General features: G+C 41.5%; 1 protein-coding gene across 4 annotated transcripts in view; it reads left to right on the top strand.

Moving 5' to 3' along the window:
• GALNTL6 (polypeptide N-acetylgalactosaminyltransferase like 6) overlaps positions 1–6430 on the top strand; it is a 1208379-nt gene that overhangs the window by 994679 nt on the left and 207270 nt on the right. The gene's annotated exons all lie outside the window — the stretch shown is intronic.

Here is a 6430-nt window from a genome sequence, read left to right as displayed (position 1 = left end):
TAAGATAACACTAAACAGGGTATTTGATGTTACATTTTTTTGTTTAAATCAATTCAGACTAAAATATGCATCTCTAAAGGAACCTTTTGCTTTCTAGAACGTGGATGCTTAGTCATCCAAACGAATCTTTCTGAGCACATCTGGAGGCATAGAGAGGATATGCATGTTTCCATAGGTATTTTCTCAAGGATGCCAATGTGTTTTTTTCAGATACTGCCAAAGGAAATGCCATAACGTTATTCCAAATAATATTCAAAATACAATTGATATTATTAATAACGGTGCCTTACATTTGTCTGGCATTTACAGGTTACAAAGTAATTTCATGTGTATTATAATATCCACTTTACACAAGAGGAAACAGGTAACTAATGTCCTGCTCGAAGTCACATGGTCAACAAGATATTGAAGCAGAAGCAAAATCAAGAACTTGTAACTCTAAGCTTTTTTTCATTCATCAGAAATGCTATTTAACAAATGTTCTAAAGGGAAAGCCGGAGAATCTGATGTGAAATGTGTCACTCAAAACCAGGAAAAGAGGAAAATGGGCTGTACCCAAAGTCACCTTCTAACCATCTTGGCATCCTGTGTGCTTAGTTCAGGACCTTTCTATTCCAAGTAAGCAAAACTCAGCTCAGGCCAGCCTCAGTAGAAAGGGGACTCCATGGACTCACATAACCCAGTTGTAGGAAGGACAAGGACCTCACTTCCACAATGGCTGGACCTGGGCCTTAAACACCATCTGGACTCATTTCTGTCTCTGGTCTCAGCTTCTCTCATCTGTGTGGCTCCATTTTCCCAGGCCACCAGACAGCAGAGAAAGGTGGCCATAGATAGTATTTGTCTCACCACCTTACAAAAGACTTGACTCGTCCTAGCCTGAATCATGGTTGCTCTGCCCCAATCATTGCCTCCAGGGTGGATTGGCAGCCCCATAGAGCCACGTGTGTGTGTGTGTGTGTGTGTGTGTGTGTGTGTTGGGGTGTTACCCATTAGGCCTGGGGTGTGCTTGTGGGCAGATACAATAACAAATATCTGTTATGCCTGGATAATCAGACTCTAAGCTGGATATTGTGTACAGGTTTGTCAATAGGTCAATTTTTTTTTTTTATTAAAATGCCCGATATTTTCTCTTCTTCATATCTGGATTTCTTAGGTTCATAGTCTGTGGGAAAATTGTGATGTAAGGGAGAAATTATAACCATTTGTCATTCAAAGATACTGCTGTCAGTAGATACCAGAGAACCAGTAAGTTGAAGAGAAACTCGAGAAGGCATCTTTTCTTGTCACCCATTTGTGTTCCAGACAGGATAGGCTAAGGATGCCAGAGTTGATGAAATCTGCCATCGTAACCTGAGAATCACTTTAGACAGCACCCTTCGTCCTGGCTTTCATCCCCTGGCTCCTCTTTCCCTCACACTTGAGCCCCATCAAGTTTAGTAAGAAGGACTGAGTTGAGCAGGTACCATCATTTACAACTAGTGTGACTGTAGGTCATCATTCTCTCCCCTGAGGAAAAGCTCTAATACTCATCCCCATTCAGTAGTAACAGAACATCAAAAAGAACTTTTCCCGATATCTTGGAATTAGAGTTAAAGCCTCAAAACTGGAGGTTTTTTTTTTTTATTATCAGTGGATAACAAAAACTTGTTCTTGCTACAGAGAGATGCTAAATATCTATGAGAAAGGGGAGGAGTCTGCTCTTCCAGCCCCCAATTTAAAAGAAAAGGACCCCAGGGAAGCCCTTGAAGGCATGGAGGAGAGGAATTACCCTCCATTTAGATCCTGCTGGGTTATAGAAAAGCATCTGTCCATTCTGGGTTACCTCTGGATTGGAGAGTAAAAGTGTTTCCAAGAGAGCGTCATCCGGCCCGGAAGCACAGAGGCACAGGTAAAGACAGACTGGTGTCTGGTCTTGTGTGGAGCAGTGTGATGGCTGGAGCGCAGAGGGAGCTGCCCATGACAGCATGATACGAATGGACAAGCGAAGGAGAGGCCTGTGCTTTGGCTACTTCTGCCATTTGTCAGGACGAGGATAAGGAGATTTCCCATAGGTCAAGTAGGTAAAGAACCAGGCTTGAAATTCCTTTGAACCACACTATCCAGGGGAACTGCCTGCCCAGGAAAGAAAGAGATGGGTTGCACTTCCAAAGCAGGAGTTAAGAGAGGTGGTCCCAAGAGATCAGCCTGGTATCATAAGAGCACACTTGTCTGAGTGGGTAACACCCCCCTACAGGCACACACGCATGAACACACACGCACACAAACATGCATGTGCACCTCAGGGAGGGCCAGTGTTTGGGCATCTACCATGACAGAAGACACCCAACAACAAACCAAGTACCAGCCGGCCGGGGCCATTGGCCTTTTTCCTCTGATCGCTCCTTGTCCAACCTGGGAAAGCCAGAAGCAAAGTGAAGAGAGAAGGTAAAACAAGGAGAATGAAAAGATAATGCTCTCTACCTTCTTCATGGCTTGTTCCAGAACCACCAATGAGATGTGTTTAGAGGGGGAAGAAAGGAGGAGCTTTGAATTGGATGAAAAATTAAAGTTTTTACATCTGATTGAATGAGATTTTGTGTGTGTGTGTATGTGTACCTGAAGAAGAAACTGCTCTTCTGCCTGAATTCTCCTAGAGCCAAAGATCTGGGACCTGCTCAAGATGTCACAGACAGGATGATGACCTGGCAAAACGTGCTTGAAAGCAGTGATGGGAGAGTAAATAAAGCAGTTTCCTGATTGTTCACACCAAGTTCGCACTGATCGATAAGCTGTCTGTGCTGCATTTCATCTTTAATTATGTAGTGAAAGGGTTTTCTCTTGGTAAAGGAATTTATAGCAGACTGAGCATGTGGGAGAAAGATTGATTACTCACAAAATAATATGTGACGACAGCTACTTCACATAACCTGGTGCTAGAAACTCCAGCTGGGGAATCTTGATGCTTGATTTGGACCTTGAGGGACTAAGGGATCTTGAAAAGGTGGATGGAAAAGATGAAGCCGGTCCAGCTGTAGGCAATATCATGAGTAGAGCCGTGGAGATAGGTCCAGGCAAAGATGAATTACCCAGTTAGACCCCAGTGTTACCTCCACGGGGAGTTGTTGTCAGTGTTAAAACCAAAATCATAGTGTAGAGTCCACCTATGGTATGTATAAATCTAATCTTAAAACTTTAGATTTTATTCTTTAAATAAAACCCATAGGAGGTTTTTGAGCAGCAGACTACATGATCCTATCTGTGTTTTTAGGAAAATAACTCTGGCAACAGGGTAGAGACTCCAGGATATTTGGAGTGGAAACAAACTGAAGGTACTTAGATTGGTTAAGAGTGTAATGAGACACAAAATTATTTCTGTGGCTCTAGAAATGGGACAAATGAGCGTAAGAGAGAAATTAGAGATCAAGTAGACAGAACGGATCATGACTTCCCTTCATAGACTTGTCTCCATGAATGTATGATTCCATTAATATATGACATCCACAGAAATCACCTCTTTCCCTGAGGAAGCTTAGGACCTCAGGGGACCAGCTATGCTCTGTTGACACCCCAAAGCTCAGCTAGGCTAATGGTGAGTCAACTCTACTGGGTAATGAGGACTTGGCAGTTGCGGCCACTGTTCCCTCAGGAGTAGTAGGGTCACCTCTCCTGCCTGGCAATGCCAAGGGCAGAAACAACTGTCTCCCTCCTCCAGCCCCCAGAAGAACTGGAGAGGATCTCTATTCCAGCTCCTGGTTACCAGGTAGACAGTAGGAGGCTGCCCCCACTTTGGTGCTTCACAGCCCTTCAGTACTTCTCCAATGATGGACAGAAAAGGGAAATTGTTGGAATGAATGTTGCTTGTGATAAATCTTTCCTCACCTGGAGAAATTCTTGTGATGACCACAACCAGAAAAGAGCATGATCTCACAAGCTGTCGGTTTCCATTTCCCTGTTCACACTCAGTGAAACTCCTCAGTGGATATTCTTGTGGGGACTGGGGAAGTTTCCTAAGTAGTCTTCCAAAATAAAACTCTGACTTCATGCTGTGCCCTCTCCAAAGCCTGATTATATCAGCCTGTGTTTGGGGAATGACTGTCAGTTACCCTTGCTTCCTAGGAGCTGTGGCAGTTAGATCAAATTGGATACAGAAGCCCAGACATCCTGAAGAGAAGAGAAATCAATGTAAATAAGTGTAATTTCTAAATAAAATATGCTTTTACCTAATTGAAAAGTCATTATCAATTAGTCAAATACAATTTTAATCAGACATGAATGATTGAGGAATTCTATATTCAGAGGAAGAACATGGGTTGGCATTTTTAAAACCCTCATGTCTCATGCCATTAACCTTGAAACCCTTTTACCAGGTAACTGAGGTGTGAGTTTTAATTCCCAGTATCAAACCAAGAATAAAATTATTTTAATTATGGTCAACTGGGTAAGGAACATTGATGGTCTAATTGCTAAGCGGTAATTCTGTATTCTGTCCCTGGGAGACAACACCTGAGCCAAATGCTTCAATAATTCATTAAAGCACTTCCCTGTGCATCAATTAGCAAATCATGTGCCTTGATTACTTTACTTAGGGAAAGTTACCCTTGTGAAAAAGACTTTTACCAATCATCAAAACATGAAAAAAAAAACCCTCTAATCTATCCTACGTTTGATTTTCATAGGAAGAATATAAAATCTTACAATGGCTCTATTATCTAGGGTGCAAATGCCAAAAGCAATCTGCAAGATAATTACAAGGGGTGCAGCCTGACCAACTTTATGCACAATTGGGAGGTAGGTAGGCTTGGGGTTCCTACCTTTCTCATTTTTGTTTTTGGCAATAGTTTAATGAATTGTTTCAAGTTCCTTTAAACATCAAAACATTTCTGATTCAGGATCACATTTGTATCATCTCTATGTCCCCATGTTGCCAAACTAAATGCTTTGAATTTATAGCAGATCATAAATTGATGTCTTTTCCATGTCATTCATGACTTTGATTACTGACAGTTATTTTTGTATTTATAGTGTTTTACCCAAAATACCAAAGTAAAAAAGATATTATGAAAAAGAGAGGAAAAGCAAGTGAATAAATATGACAATAAGGATCACTAGATGGAAAAGAAAAACCTCAAAGGATATTTCCCTGCATACGCAGAGAAGGCATTTCATAAATATTTGTTGGGTGGTAAATCTATTAAAGATTAGAGCAAAATAAGAAAAAAAAAACATAAAGCCACATTTTCAACTTGGGCCCCAAATTTTTGCCCACACTGCCAACAATAAGGAGAAACATTCACTCAATGTGAAACTTAACTCTTCCTGTTCTAATTCAACTCCCTATGACAAAGGTGATCCTAAGCAGAAAATTGCTGGATTAAAGTCAGCTAGAGAAATAGAAATGAGGAAAGGACAATCCACTGATTGAATCATCAAACTTGAAGAACTGAAAAACTATTTTCATGGGGTTTATTAACTCAAGATAATAAGAACCACTGAGTGTATTCCCTTCTAGAGCTATTACCGTTGTCAACACTCTTCTTGATACTGTAGTTTTAAATGGATTCTAAGGGCCATTGTTGACACCAGAATTGAGTGCAAGGCTAATGTATCTCAGGGCATTCTGCACTTTATTGTTCTTATTCTGTATCTACTACTGAAAGGAACGCCTCCAAAACGGGAACTCGATCTAGTAGACATTTGCCAGATTGTATTTGCACAGCATGGAAACACACCTCCTATGTTTGGAAATCTCAAGGTGGGGAGCAGGGGGCCACTGGGGGCAGTGTAGGCAAGCCCTAGGCTCTGCTTCCTCTCCTCCCACTTCCCATGCTGTACTGGTGATCCAGTTGAGCTCAATCACATTTTTTGCATCTTGAAAGAATGGATGATGGGCTCAGAGACGAAGATTGTTCCCAGTAGCAGTGAAGTCAGGAGCCCAGCAACATGGCAGCAGGTGTCCAGGTGGGCAGCGTCCAGCACATAGTGCTGTGACCATGGGAATGTGCTCATGGTCACTGTCCTGTGTGGCTGTTCCTGTCAGGGAGTTGGGTGTTGGCCACAACTGCACTCTTGTTTTTCACCTGTTTCCTCCACCTGGAACAGCTCTGTTGAGCCACCTGAGATCCTTCTAACAAAATTGCTGTCTATTTAAGTTTCTTTTGTTTGCAGCCAAAGTCCTGGTTTGTAAGGAGAATAAAATAGAATTTTTAAAAATGTAATTTTCTGGGGTGCCTGGCTGGCTTAGTCAGTAGAGCATGTGGCTCTTGATCTCAGGATGGTGAGTTCAAGCCACAAGCTGCGAATAGAGATTACTTAACAAAATAATAATAATAATAATAATAACAATGAAATAAAAAATAAATAAAAGTTTAATTTTCTGAGCAGAGAGGCAGCTTCAAATACAAAAATCAAACACAACAGTTTAGAAATCACTGGCTTTTTCTCATATCTC

The sequence above is a fragment of the Herpailurus yagouaroundi genome, unplaced genomic scaffold, assembly GCF_014898765.1.
Source record: "Herpailurus yagouaroundi ecotype Mexico unplaced genomic scaffold, PumYag 28, whole genome shotgun sequence".
In the NCBI taxonomy this organism is placed as follows: Eukaryota; Metazoa; Chordata; class Mammalia; order Carnivora; family Felidae; genus Herpailurus; species Herpailurus yagouaroundi.
The sequence above is the reverse complement of the archived record's forward strand: the minus strand, read 5'-3'. Positions and strand labels throughout refer to the sequence as shown.